The 14,989-nt window shown below is 40.0% G+C and overlaps 2 pseudogenes across 2 annotated transcripts; both read right to left on the bottom strand.

Annotated features, from left to right (window-relative positions):
- Positions 1 to 10,701: 10,701 nt before the first annotated feature.
- Positions 10,702 to 11,409, bottom strand: LOC308276758 (triacylglycerol hydrolase DDHD2-like; annotated as a pseudogene). The gene has a single exon. The product of its transcript is annotated as a triacylglycerol hydrolase DDHD2-like (transcript).
- An 867-nt stretch (positions 11,410 to 12,276) lies between these two features.
- LOC308276757 (triacylglycerol hydrolase DDHD2-like) lies at positions 12,277 to 12,938 on the bottom strand (annotated as a pseudogene). Its single transcript has one exon. The product of its transcript is annotated as a triacylglycerol hydrolase DDHD2-like (transcript).
- Positions 12,939 to 14,989: the final 2,051 nt, after the last annotated feature.

Genomic DNA, 14,989 nt, shown 5'->3' with positions numbered 1-14,989 from the left:
TTCTCTGCCTTTTTCATATTGGTGACTTCCATTGTCATGGGGTTGTGAGGACTTAATAGAGCCTTGGTGGATTTTTTCCCCATATTTTTAGGGTTTTGAGTTTTGCAGTTGTTTGTAGTTCCTGACTTCTATTTTTGCTAGTAGGTTCTGTGTACTACTTTTCAATGTGACTGGAAGTGGATTTTGAATTCAACACTGAACATCTGCTTCTTATCCTAGTGTGTTTAATCTCAGCCCTCACTGCTCCTTTAAGACATTGCTTCAGAGTAAAAAAATAGGATGCCATTGTTTCTTGGAGATAGAATGATCCTTTGTTCATTCCCCAGGACCACAAAAACAACAAAACAAAACCATCTCCAAATATTTTCATTGTCTTTATATTTTCTCTATCATTACAAGTCCTTAATTCCTATGTAATATGATTTATCAAATTTTCCTTGGTAAGTTTTTTCTCTTGAGACAGGGAGTCTAATACAATTTTTATGATTTTAGAGCAGAAAGGTGTCCCCGTATATTATTATTTATAAGCTTCATATCTTACCTTTTCTGATTTTAAATAATTTCTTATTGATTTTCACATATGCTGCCTAATTTCCCCCTTAGAGAGATATCCAGTTGTTTCAGCATTATTGGTTGAAAATATATCTTTCCCATTGAACTTTAAGTTGGTTGTGTCACATATGAGCCTGGCTATTCCTGATTTTTTTTTTTTTTTGGTGGTACTGGGGTTACTGGAAGCCCTTCTACCTCCAGTCTACCCTACCGGACCTATTTTTACATTTTTATTTGGAAACAGGGTCTCCTAAGCCAGCGCGGGGCTGGCTTCGAACTTGTGCGAGCCTCCTGTCTCTGCCTCCCAAGCGCGGGGATTACAAGCGTGCGCCACCACGCCCGGCCTGATTTTTTTTTTTATCATCTCCATCTGAATGAGATCTTTTCCATCTTTCCCTTCAGCTTTTGAATCTCTGCTTATCCTAAAAATATGCTTTCTACAGGCAGCATATAGTTGGATTATGAGTATTAATCCCATTTACCAGTCTATGTTTTTAATTGATTATTTGAAATAATTAACATTCAATTTAATTATAGAGACAACTTCTATTTCTTGTCATTTTGACTTATATTTTCCATGTGAAACGATATTGTCTTTTGCTTAGCTGTGTTTCTGGTGGTATTCACACCTCTTTTTCTGATATTTAATTTTGACCTCTCCATGCTTCATTTCTTTGAGTGTTTTCTGAATGCCATGTTGGTCATCAAGAATTCTTTTAGCCTCTGATTATGCAAAAAGGCTTTCATTTATCCAAAACATAACTTTCTTGGGTACAGCAATCTTGGTTTGAAGATGTTTTCCAGAAGGGCTTGAGGTGTACCACTCCATAACCTACTGGTTTTCAGGATCTGAGTTGAGAAATTTGGACTGATTCTTATAGTTTTATAGCTGAATCATAATCAAAATCTGGCTTTTTGCTCTCAATAATTTTAGGATTCTCTCCATAGCCTCTGTTATACATTTTGATTATAATATGGTGGTGAAATGATCTCTAATCTTGTCTGAATGGGTTCTAAAAGATACCTGCAAATGGATGTCTATACTATTATCCACATTTGAAAAATTTCTGACATTATTTGTCTGAAGTTATACTTAATTTACTTCATTTCTGCCTGGATACCTTCTTTGACAAGGTGACCTCCACTGGTGTCACCCTGATGAGCCACTGCACTGGCACCCTGCACAGGGAGAAGAGCAGGACCCAGAAGTCACCAAGAACATGGGAGGTGGCTCCATGAAATAGCAGCTGGCAGCCAATGGCCTACAGTATGGACACCTGTCACACAGGGATGATTCTGAGGCCACCCTGAGCACTGTGGTGGCTCCTGGGCTGCTCAGTGGGCCCAGATGGGAGCCGCACAGACGACTCCAGGCTTTGGGCGTAATGTCTGTCCATCGCAGGGGCTAGCTCTTGGCTCTGCAGGGCTGCATCTCCAAGGTTACATTCTTAAATGTCTCCTGTCAGGGTGGAGAATGACGAAGTGAGGCCAATCTGTCCTCATTCTCAGCCTGCAGAAGCCCTGGCCTCGGACTTCAAGTCTGACTAAAACCTGCACAAGCCCAGATATGCGGGTTCTAGTTCAGGCCCTGCTCTTCCTCTCAACGGTGGGTGCTGGGCCAGGTCTGGCCATGTTTTCCTGTTTCCTCCTCTGCAAAGTGTGGTCTAGACTAAACCTGAGTCCTGGAGTGAGCAGGGTCTCCCTGTCATGCTCTTCCACTGCAGTTGTTTCCACTCTGCCCTCCTCAGCACAGCCCTGTCCACTCCTGATGCCCTCACAGCTTCTGTCCCCAGTAAGGTCAGCACCAGGCTCATCATCCTCCATTTGTAAGACAAAAGTACTGAGGCCCAGAGAGGAGCCACGGCTTGCCCAGGACTCCACCATGTTCAGAGCAGGCCAAGTTTATCTGGCCATAGCTGAGTATCCTGTGGTCCCGCCTCTGTGTGTTTGCCTGGTTTCCCAGCAGAACTGAGCCCTAGGTGCAAGGTGTCCCAGGCTCCCTCCTGACCCAGATCCCTGAGAGCCTCTGTCTCCCATTTGGGTCCTTGGCTATGCCAAAACTTTCCTGTTCCCATAGAGCTCCTGGCCATGTTCCCTTCAGAGAACTCCGCCTCTGTCCACTCTGAATTAGGAGCTTCCCAGAGGCCAAATCTGCTGTCGAGGACTCATAGTTCATGGAGAAGTGACAGTCTTCCTTGTTTATATGGAAGCTTCCATATTTTTCTATTTTTATGAAGTTTTTTTTATTCTTTTGTTGCCTGTGCCTTTGGAATCATATCCAAGAAACCACTGGGGGGAGGGGGAAAGATTTTCTCAGGAATGTTCACCCTGAAAAACATTCTCATGATATCTTTATCCAGATATATTTTATGGTCTATAATATTTGAATGTCCACATTTGACTAAAGGTGGAACCAAAAAACTGAATCGATGTACACAAAATGGCATCCTGAAAAGCCAAGGTCTGCACATTTGGGACATGAGCACCTCACCCCAGAACTGCAAGGTGTTTGCTGCTGTCCACACCATTGCCCAGGTACTTTGTGACGAACTCTTACTGCGAATGGCAAAAGAATTCCTTGAGAAAGACAAGAGCATGACTCCTCATACTTGGCAGGGAGCAATGGTTTATTCCTGCGTTTTTCTAGGGAAATAGGCCATGATTGGCAAATGTTTATACATTTTTCTTATTATATTAACATTTTCGGGAAAGTAGATATTCAGAGGATTTTTATAAGCACTAATACAGACCATTTGATGGGATTTTTTTTGAAGATTTAAAGAAGTTTATTAAAAAGATAGAAATACAGAAGATAGTTATAGCCCCATGCCATTCTGGCATGGAGGGGAGTAGTCCGAGCCAATTCACCACCCCAAAATTACAGCACATGGACCAGACTTTTTATACTCATAATCTCCATCTTGTTTATGTAATTCTTTTTTTTTAATTTTTTATTGGTGCACTGTATTCATAAATCATAATGGGATAAAAAACTTGTGTAGACATACATGCACACATCGCCCAGTTAGCCCCTACCCAATCCCCACACCATTCCCTACCCATCCATCCTTCCCATGCTTGGCTTAGTAGATGACATCTAATATTATAGCAATTTATCCAGAAATAACAATGATAATCTCACATAACAGATTCATTTGTCTGATATCAAACTTTTGATGACTTAGAGATAACATTTCAGTATTTCTTTTTGCTTTCTTAGCAGAAGATTTTTTTTAAGGTGAAACTATCATACGTTTATTTTTTTCAGAAAAAATCTATGCTAACATGAAATATGATCTCTAAATACCCAAAACAATCTCAAAAAAGAACAAAGCTAGAAGATGTACATTTTCTGATTTCGACCCTTTTAAAGCTACAATAATTGAAACAGTGTAGTACTGCTATAAAGGCAGATATATAAACCAAACCAGTAGAGTAAAATAAAAAGCCTAGAAATAAATTCTTCCATATATGGTCAAGTTATTTTTTACAAGGTTTTCAAGAACATTTGGTGAACAAAATAATCTTTTCACTAAATATTGTTGAAAAATAATAATTACATGAAAAAATAAAATTGGACCCTTACCTAACACCATATACAAATATTAACTCAAAATAGATAAAAGACCTAAATGTAAATCTTAAGACTATAAACTTTTAGAAGAAAACCTGGGTCATAACACTTCACAACATTGAAATTGGCAGTGATTTCTTGGATATGATTTCAAAGGCACAGGCAACAAAAGAATAAACAAACTTCCTAAAAAAATATTGTATATCCAAAGACAGTGTATACAGAGTTCAAAGTTACTGATAGAATAGGGTAAAATACTTCCAAATGCTATATCTGAAGGTACATTAATATTTCAAATAGATATCCTAAAACTTAGCAACAATAAAAGCAAACAACACAATTTAGAAATAGGTAAAGACTAAAATAATGAATCTCCAAAGATTTTAACCAATAACACATGAATATAATCTTCTTTGCTTAGTTGTCTGCTGGATGGAAAATCTTGTTTCTCTGGTTCTGGTGTGTATTACCTATTTCTTCTTTTAGTTAATCTCTTTGAGTATTTTCTCTAGCGCTGGTTTTGAAGACATAAATTCCTTCAGTTTCTGTTTGTCACGGAAGCTTCTTATTTCTCCATCTAATTTGATAGATAGTTTTGCTGGGTAGGAAATTTTTGGCTGGAAGTTGTTTTCTTTCAGAGTTTGGAATATGTTACTCCAAGCCCTTCTGGCTTTCATAACTTGGTTTGGGAAGTCTGGAGTGAATCTAATTGGTTTGCCTCTGAATGTCACTTGGCCTTTTGTTTTTGTTGCCTTTAAGATTCTCTGCTTAGCTTCCACATTGGTCATTTTGACAATTATGTGGCATGGGGAACTTCTCTGATCCTGTCTAAAGGGAGTTCTCTTAAGTTTCCTGGACCTGTGTATCGACCTCTTGCTCTATGTTTGGAAAATTTTCTGCTATTACTTCCTTGATGAGATTGTTGATCCCTTTGGTTTCACCTTCTTTTCCCTCCTCTATTCCAATTATTCTTAGGTTAGCTTTCTTAAAATAGGCCCATATTTTTCCAATGTCAGATTCCTGCTGTCTTTTTTTTTTTTTTTTTTTGGTGGTGGTACTAGTGGTGGAACCCAGAGGCTTTCTACCTCCAGGTTATATTCACAGACCCATTTTATATTTTATTTGGAGACAGGGTCTCACTAAGTTGCTAAGAGCCTCACTAAGTAGCTGAGGCTGGCTTCGAACCTGTGCAATACTCCTGTCTCAGCCTCCCAAGCACAGGGATTACAAGTGTGCACCACTACACCTGGCTGTCTGATTTTTTTCTAAGTTATCAATTATGCATTCATTTTTGGAGTGATCATCTTCTAGGAATGAGATTCTATTCTCCATATGGTCTAATTGATTGTTTACACTTTGAATTGAGGCCTTTACTTCAACAATTGAATACTTCATTTCTTTTAGACTCTCTCTAAATTCTTTTTGAAGGTCCTGTATTATTTCTACAGTTATATTCCTGATTTGATCTTCTGGAGATTTCTGAATTTCTGTGTTATCAGGTTCTGATAATATGGGGTTGGGGGAATTCATTGCTCTATGTTGTTCCTCTTTCCCATGATTTCAGAAGTTTGTGCCTTCCCTGGGTCACTACGACTTATGTGCTCTGGATCTCAAGTCTGTGTTAATCTCAGCCGCCACTATTCCTTTACTGGGTTGTATTGTAAAGTCTCAGACCCAGGAAGTTAATCGAGGCTGCGCGAGACCACGGGGGTGCCGGGCTGGTCGTTTTCCCACAGGGAGCTGCGACTAAGGTGTGGTATCTCTGCCACCCCTACTCCTTTATTAGGTTGGACTGCAAAATCTCAGACCCAGGGAGATTATCAAACCTGTGCAAGTCCCTGGAAGTGCAGTACAGAGATTTCTCCTGTAGGGGCCGCAATTTCACTTACGGTTATTGTGCGCGTTGATCAGGAGCTGTCGTGGGGCGCGGTGAACTTGCAGTTGCTGCTGGCAATATGGCGCTGTTGCCATGCCCTCGGCTGTGAGGCTGGCATATTTCTTTTCTGGTTTTGAGCTCCATTCTGAGTCCCTGGAAGGCACAATGAGCTTGGCCACTGGGAGTTTTAGATGTTCTTTGCACTGAAAGAACTGCTGAATTACACCTGAATGATCCGCAGCTGTTCACTTCATCTCCTTGTTTACCTTTCCTCTATGGAGCCTGGTGCTGTGAGGGAAGATGGTGCCAGCATGGCTCTGCCGCTGCATTGCTGGCTTGATTTCTGGTCTCTGGTTGTTCTTCTAGTCTTTTTTTCCCTCTGTTCCTTGTGTTTACATTTTTTATTTCTCTGCTGGTGGTATTTTCTGGCTATGAAAAGCACTGATTTTGTTGTAATAGAGATCGAGTTTTAGCAGGACTCGTAAATGCTGCTTTTCTTGGTCGCCATCTTCCTGGAAGTTTGATGGGATTTTTAATGTCCTTGTGATGCCAATGTCTCGTTTTAGTTTTTTTCTTTTGTCTTATTTTTGAAAAGGGGTTTTGTTCTTTATTTTTCAAATTTGTCTTACAAAGAATAAGTAGCTTGGTGATTTTGTTTGAAGCACCCCCCCCATGTTACCATAACATGAGGCTGTAACTATCTTCTGTATTTCTATCTTTTTAATAAACTTCTTTAAAAAAATACATGGAAGCTTCCAAGGTGGGTCAGGAAGGACACTCCATGCATTCACTGGTCCTGATGCTTAGAGGGCACAAACCAAGACTTTATATCCAGTGGTGTTTCCAGTGAGTTGTCTGTGACCTATCAGCAAGCTCTGCCAGAGGGGCAAAGCTGAAATCCTGTGGTCACACATATCTACCTTCCAAGTATGGATATTAGGACCCAAAGCTGGAGACCCATTTGGCCCGCTGACCCCAGGCAGCACCTGTAGTCACTGTCCCCAGGCAGCCCTCTGCCTTGTCCTTCATTTGTAGGGTGGATGGTGCAAATTGAAGCCAGGGCCTCACTCATGCCATAAGCACACTATCACTGAGTTTCACCCAAGCCCAAAAGCCTCCTCTTGGCTGTGGACGGAGCTTCTGGTAGAACACTTGCCTGATGTGCAAGAGACGCTGGTTTTGATCCCCAGCATTAGAAACATAATGTCAAACCAGAGCCTTTTTCTTTTTTACCAGAGTTGCAGGTAAAGCCTGAGTCCATTACCCCAGTTACTTAGTGGACCATTTCTATAGTGCAAATTTCTGCCAGAAGAGCAGAGTGGGACGGGACAGGCACTGTTGACATCTTTTGACTGACTCTGTGCCATGTCTGGCAGAATTTCCACACAAAGTCACCTTTGCTTCCCTGTCAGTAGCCATCCCGACCATGGCAAGCCCGCAGAGGAATGTTAGACAGGCCACACCCTGCACAGCTAGTGCTCAGAGCTAGGTTACCTTTAAGGACCTGAGCCCATGCCACATTTGTCAAGGTCATGCTACCCAGTCACGCTAACTGGACTTTTAATACTGTTCAGTATTTGTAACATTATGCTTAAAACATCGTCATGCTTACTCTAGTTTTTGTTTTATTTTATTTATTTTTTTATTGAACATAAATGGTATACATTTACTATACTTGATGCCCTCCCCCCCCGCCCCTGTTTTCATTTTCCCCCTCCCACCAATGATTGTCCAGGGTAACCATGCCATATTCATTAGTTTTTGTTTTTTTAATATATAGTATTGCTGCATTATAGTCTCACATAATGTATTGAGTCTATTTTGAATAAATAAATTTTGAAATATTTTGTTTTGTATAAATACCATCTTTTAAATGAATCTCAATTGTATTTTTCTTACAGCATTAACTTCCAACATGTTCTATAATTCCCTTCTTTTTATGCTGATCTTCACCAGTAAAATGTTAGCTTCAACGGTCAAGGTTTGGTTTTGTTCACAGCTGTATCCCCATTACCTAGAACATATTACACGGTATGCACAGAACACACAAAATTCTCAGGGAATGTCCTAAAGAGTGAAGTTTTTATGTCATGGGTCATACAGATGGACAATCCCCTTTCCAACACTACTCACTGTCTCTCCCGCTCCCCACACTGATCTGCAGTGGCCTTGCAGTCATAAAACCACCTTCAGTACATGTGCATCTGTCTCTGCACCTTCTATTCTGTACCATAGATCAGAGGGTATCTATGCCAGTGTCGTTCTTAATCATTTTAACTTTTAGTATAATTGTATTCATTACTGTAAACCTTTGCATTTGTGTATTGTGTGTGTGTGTGTGTGTGTGTGTGTGTGTGTGTGTGTGTATTTTCCATAGGGACTGAACCCTGGAACAATCTTAATTCTGAGCTACACTCCCTGCCCTTTTTATTGTTTATTTGGAAGGAGAGCCTTACTATTTTGTTGAGAGCCCCCTAAGTTGCTGAGGCCATCCTGGAACATCGGATCCTCCTATCTCAACATCCCAAGTACTGAGATCCCAGCGTGCACCACCAGGCCTTGCTCCTACAGTGCTTTCCATGTTCTTCCTAAGAGTGGTCTATGGGGTTTCGTTTCCTCACTGTTAACATCCATCATCTTCATTTCCATTGGCAGAGCTTTTATCTGGGGGATCAGGCATGAGGTTTCCTGCAGGACAGCTGACTTCTTCTGGCCTTTCAACTTCTCAGTTCCAACAACTTCAGATGCTGCAGAAGCTAGAACAGCAGCATGCCCAGGTAGCATGGCCTTGTTTTTGTTGGGTAGGTTTGTTTATATTTTTCTTTTTGTCATTATTTTTTTTCTTCTACAAATTTGGGGTTTGATTTGTTCTTGCTTTTCTAAGTCCTTGAAGTACATGATTTTGGTTATTTAATATATTCCCATTCTTTGAGGTGTGCAATTGTTGCTTTGAACTTCTCCTTCAGTTCAGTTGCACTGTACTTTGAAGATTTTAATGCGTTGCTTTGCCATTTGCATGTATTCATGTGCTTGCTGTTCTTGTTGTTACTGATCTGTAGTTTTATCCCAGTCTCATCTGAAAAAAATACATGATGTTTTCAGCTTTATAAATTTAATGAAGCTTCATTTGTGACCTCACATATGATCTTCCCTAAAGAATGTTCCATGTGCTCACAAGAAGACCATGTATTTATCACTTTTGAATAAAATCTTGCATTAATGTCTGTCAGGTTCATCTTCTCTCTACTACAGCTCAACTTAGACGTTTATTTCTTGATTTTCTGTCTGAATGACCTGTACATTGACCTAATTGGGATGCTGAAGTCTCCAAATATTATTATATTGCAGTATATCTCTCCCATAGGTCTAAGCAAGCCACCTTTTTCCATTTGGGTGGCCCCATGTTGGGTGCATATATATTTGCTATTGTTGTATCTTTTTGTTGGATTTTTTTTGGTGGTGGTACTGGGGTTCCTGGAAACTCTTCTACCTCCAGGCTACACTCCCAGACCCATTGTTTTATATTTTTATTTGGAAACAGGGTCTCTTAAGCCAGCGAGGCTGGCTTTGAACCAGCGCAATCCTCCTGTCTCCACCTCCCAAGTGCGGGGATTACAAGAGTGCGCCACCACGCCTGGCTTGGATTGGTTTTTTTATTGCTACCTAACAGCCTTTTCAGTCTCCTTTTTGCAGGTCTTTATTTAAAGTCTTTTAAAAATATATATACTAGGGATTAAACCCAGTGACATTTTACCTCTGAGTTCTACCCTAAGTCCAATTTTATCTATTATTTTGAAACAGGACTTTCTTAAGTTGTTGAGTCTAACTACATTGCTGAGGCTGTGCTGGAACATGAGATCTTCCTGCCTTGGCCTCTCAAGTGCAGATATTACAGGCCTATAGTCTATTTTGTTTGATAGAAACATAGCTACTCCTATTGCTTCTCATTCAATTTGTGTGGTATATCTTTCTCAACCCTCTCTTTCCATCTGTGTATACCTTTAGTAGTGAAACGAGTTTCTCATAAAGAGCATATAGTTTGATTTACTTTTATATTTTTATCCTCTCAGCCAATCTATGCTTTTGATTGGTGAATTTAATCCATTTAAATTCAATGTTATTATTGGTAGGTATGAATGTTGTCATGTGATTCTGTTAATTGTTTAACTTGTGCAGGTAAATTCTTGCTTCACCTCTGATCTCTCAAAGCAGCTGTCTTACTCAACCCTCCTTAAACCTTTGAAATTTCTCTCCCTATTGATTGGCAAAATAAAGGACTGCTTCTTTTACTTTCCAAATCCCCACAACTTTGACCACATATTTTATGGTATTATTCATATCAAAGTGAACTACTAAACCAAGCATGGGAGGGAGGGATGGGGAGAGAGTGAGGTGGGGACTGGATGGGGGCAGGCTGGGTGTCTACACAAGATTTTTTTTTTACCTCATTATGATGTATAAATATAATTAACTAATAAAAATTAAATTAAAAAAGAACATAATGGGTTGATGTGTTCCTCCATCTCCAGGCAGATAACCTTAAGAGTTGGTTTGGTCACCCGGACCCCACACAGACCGCACAGGACATGGCTCTCATTATCTTGGTCTTCTTGCAGGGCCTGTGCCTGGTGGATGTTGGTGGAGGACAGCTCGCTGCTGGACTCCATGGCTGCTCAGCTTGTGCCCCCTTCCCTGACTCCTATGAAAATGGAGAGGTGGGCAGTTGGTGGGCAGCCATAGACCAGTGACTTTTACTGTAAGGGCTGATTAAGGAAGAAAGGAAGATACCCTGGGTTTGGTAAATAAGGACCAGAAATACTGTGTCTTCAGACTCCCAGTAGCACAGATGGCTTTGTAAAGCAAATATTCATTAAAACTTTTCACTGGGCTTCTCCTGTAGCACATGGTCAATGTGTTGGGTTCCATTCAGCATTCCCACATTGATAGGTGGGTCGTCTTCCTTAAGTGCTACAGAGTTCTCTTCTGTGTTAACATCACTGGACTTTTATGAACTTGACTCACATTCTGCTTCCGTTTCTTCTGGAGTTTCCGAGGCTTGTAAGGCAAAATATGGAACTCTGGTGAAGGACTTCCAGGCCATCCACAGTGAACCTAGAAAATTGTTCTTAAGGTTTCTACTCATCCTGGTCAAGCCCTTTCTTAGCTCTAAGTGCATCCAATTCTTGCCTTTATGATGTGGGATCAACACTGGCTCACTTTCCACTCCTGGGACTACCATTGGGTAGTCCCACAGCATCAAAAGGATTATAAATATTAAAGAAACCTTTGCATGCTGAAAATTTGTAATTGAGATCAATTCTTTTTAGTCCTCAAACAGTAAGAAACATTCCAACGGGAGAGCCAAAGGCAAGCATCTTTCTGGTCTGTAGATAAGCCAGGGGTAGCCGGGCGTGGTGGCGCACGCTTGTAATCCCCGCGCTTGGGAGGCTGAGACAGGAGGATCACACAGGTTCGAAGCCAGCCTCAGCTACTTAGTGAGGCTCTCAGCAACTTAGTGAGACCCTGTTTCCAAATAAATATATAAAATAGGTCTGGGAGTATAACTCAGAGGTAGAAGGCCTCTGGGTTGCACCCCCAGTAAGATGAGCCAGGGTATTTTACAGAAACCTGCCCAATGCCAACATTTAGATAAGCATCATTTCTAGTTATAAGCAAACCTAAATTATGACTAACAATGGATACACTCCCTTTGAGACACTCCCTTTGAAATTAGGGTTTCTCTGCAGAAACAGTGTGTATACTCGGTTCATTTCATAAGCTACTATGTCCACAATAGTCTGGCAGTAGGTAGGGCTATTGTAGAAGACATTCAAGATTGTGTCATTGGTGAAGTGCCTGAGGCAGTTAATGCTTAGTGGTGTTATTCGCTCCAGATCTACATCCACACCAGTAGAATGCAAAGGACTGTGCCAATTGGCTAGAAGAAATTCTACTCTCTCAATCTGCTGATTTTCTTCAGTGTGTGTGTGTGTGTGTGTGTTACTGGATGTGGAACTTGCACTTTTCTACCTCCAGGCTATACTCCCAGACCTATTTTATGCTTTATTTGGAAACAGGGTCTCACTAAGTTGCTGAGACCCTCACTAAGTAGCTGAGGATGGCTTCAAACATGTGCAATCTTTCTGTCTCAGCCTCCCAAGTGCTAGGATTACAAGTGTGCGCCACCAAACCCGGCTTCTTCAGTTTTTAAAAAATGCATCTGTAGCAAGTTTAAGAAAATATCTGGAAAATCATTTACACGTTGTTCAGTGCTTCAGAAACAGAGCTCACAAGCTGATCCAATCCCATGGATGACAAAAATCAAGCGATCTATTTCAACAGAGATGTTCTCGGATCCTTTCTTTGCAGTTCTTGGCCGACCTTGCTCTGTAGGTGTTGAAGCCCACTCATCATACCCTGCTACTGGCTGATAATGCACCATGAGCTTTGGAGTGTGTAATATAATAAATTTCTCTGTTGAAAGACTCCAGTTTCTTCTTCCATTCACCCAGAGTTACAACAAGCTTGTAAGTTTCCTCTAAAATTTGGCCGAAGCTGTCAGGATAGGAAACATTTGTTGTCTTTGTCTCTCTTGTAAAACTGAGAATATTGTTACACTTCTGATGCTAGTTCATCCCAGTATACAGCGTACCACATCCTCTCCCCCAAATGAACATCATTTCTGCCCCATCTGTGGGCACAATTCTCCACTACACTCTTTTCCAGAGCCAAATGCCTCTTTCGGCTCCTGTGAATTCTCAGAGTTGGAAAAAAAAATCCACGTCTTCTTAGAATCTAATATTTTATAATAAACCAATGTGGTTCATACAAACTGCCAGCACCCATGACTCTTAGTTCAAAGGAACTGCATGAGTTTGTTGATGGGGATGGATCTGACTGAGACAACTGCTACTGGTGTGATTCCACTGAGGACATTCACTCTGGCAGCCTCCCGCCCTCGCCCAGGGAAGCACTTCAGGTCACTCAGGCTGAGTGCAGCTGGCCACTAGGCGGCCCGCTGTGGTATGTCCTTTGTGTTTCTGTAATTTTTTTCATCAGTGTTTTAAGATTTTAATTGTAGAGAGTTTTTATTTCCTTGATTTGATTCATTCTTAAGTATTTTACGTTTTAGTTACTGTGTATGAAATTTCTTTCATTTTCTGCTGGCTGGTGATGGATGTATAAAAATGCTACTTATTTGTATGTTGATTTTGTATCCTGCAACTTTACTGAATTTATTTAGTTTATTGATTTATTTAGTTTATTGATTTAGATAGTTTATTTAGTTCTGACAGATTATATACATACATACATACATACATACATACATATATATGTATGTGTGTGTGTGTGTGTATATATATATGGGTTTTTTTGGTGGTACTGGGGTTTCTGGAAGCCCTTCTACCTCCGGGCTACACTCTCAGGCATATATATATATATATATATATATATATATATATATATATATATATTTTTTTTTTTTTTTTTAGTCCTGACAGTTTTTTGATGCAGAGGTGGGGGTTTCCTATGCATACAATTGGATGTAACTTATTTTATAGTTTGGATTCTCTTATTTATGTCTCTGGCCCATTGCTCTTGCTAAGATTTCCAGTACTAGATAAATAAGAGTGGTGAAACTGGACATACTTGTCTTATTCCTGCTGTTAGAGATACACTTTAAGCTTTCCCCATTCTTTATCATATTGGCTGTGGGCTTTTTCACAGATGGCCTTTAGCTTTTTGAGGTGTGTTATTTCTGTACCTCATTTGTTGTGGGTTTTATCATGAAGAAATATTGACTTTTATCGAATGCTTTTTCTGCATCTATTGAGATGACCCTATGGCTTTTGTCCTTCAGTCTGTTTCTGTGTTGTATCACATTTATTGATTAGCATACCATCTATTATTCAACAGGGGTATGAATCTATAGTGTTCTTTTTATTTGCTGTTATCTTTTTCTGGTTTTGAATTAGGATAAGTTAACTCCAAAAAAAAAAAAAAGAATTTGGCCAGGTTCCTTCCATTTCAATTTTTGGGGATAGCTTTAAGGTGAAATTAGTTCTCCCTTAAATATTTTATGGAATGCTGCAGTAAAGTATTCAGATCTTGGACATTTTTGAATGGGAGGCTTTATGTTTTTCTTTTTTAAAATTTTATTTCTTTGCTTCTTACTTACCTCTTGTTTGTTTTTTAATTAATTAATATATTATTTATTTATTTTTGGTGGTAGTGGGGATAGAACCCTTCTACCTCCAAGCTACACTCCCAGACCTAGTTTATATTTTATTTGGAAACAGGGTCTCTTAAGCCAGAGAGGCTGGCTTCATACCTGCAGGATCTTCCTGTCTCCGCCTCCCAAAGGCAGGGCTTACAAGCCTGTGCCAGCCACCATGCCCGGCCTCATTTTTCTTTTTGAGAGGCGGACTCTCCTCATTGCCAGGCAGGCCTCAAACTCCTGATCCTTTCAAGTAGCTGGGGTTCGGGTGTATACTACAGTGATCTAGATGGAGCTCTAGATGGAAGTCTTCAGTACTGATTCAGTCTCATTACTTATTATTGGTCTCTTTAGATTTTTCTGTTTTTTCTTTATTCTGTGTTGGTATATTGTATGTGTTTAAGAATTTATCTATTTCCTGCATTTTTATAATGCAATCATTAACAGTAGTTTTTATGATTCATTGAACTTCACACTATCTCCTTTTTATTTCTAATTTTTCTCTTTTGGGTTCTCTTGCATGCTCTCTCCCCCCTGTATTCTTTATAATCTAGAAAAAGTTTTGTGAATTCTGTTTATCCCTTTACAAACAACTGTTGTATTAATCTTGTTTTGGTTATTGAGATTAGTTATAGTTATTTATTGTTTAGGGCCATTTTAGGATTGCAAACTGAGATTAACACCTTGACCTGGCCCAAGCTGAACACACAGTATTTGGTTGGGTGGAATTTGCCCACACACAGACACATCCCTAGAGACATGACGTCAT

This window comes from Muscardinus avellanarius, assembly GCF_963383645.1.
Source record: "Muscardinus avellanarius genome assembly, chromosome: 18".
Taxonomy (NCBI): Eukaryota; Metazoa; Chordata; class Mammalia; order Rodentia; family Gliridae; genus Muscardinus; species Muscardinus avellanarius.
The sequence above is the reverse complement of the archived record's forward strand: the minus strand, read 5'-3'. Positions and strand labels throughout refer to the sequence as shown.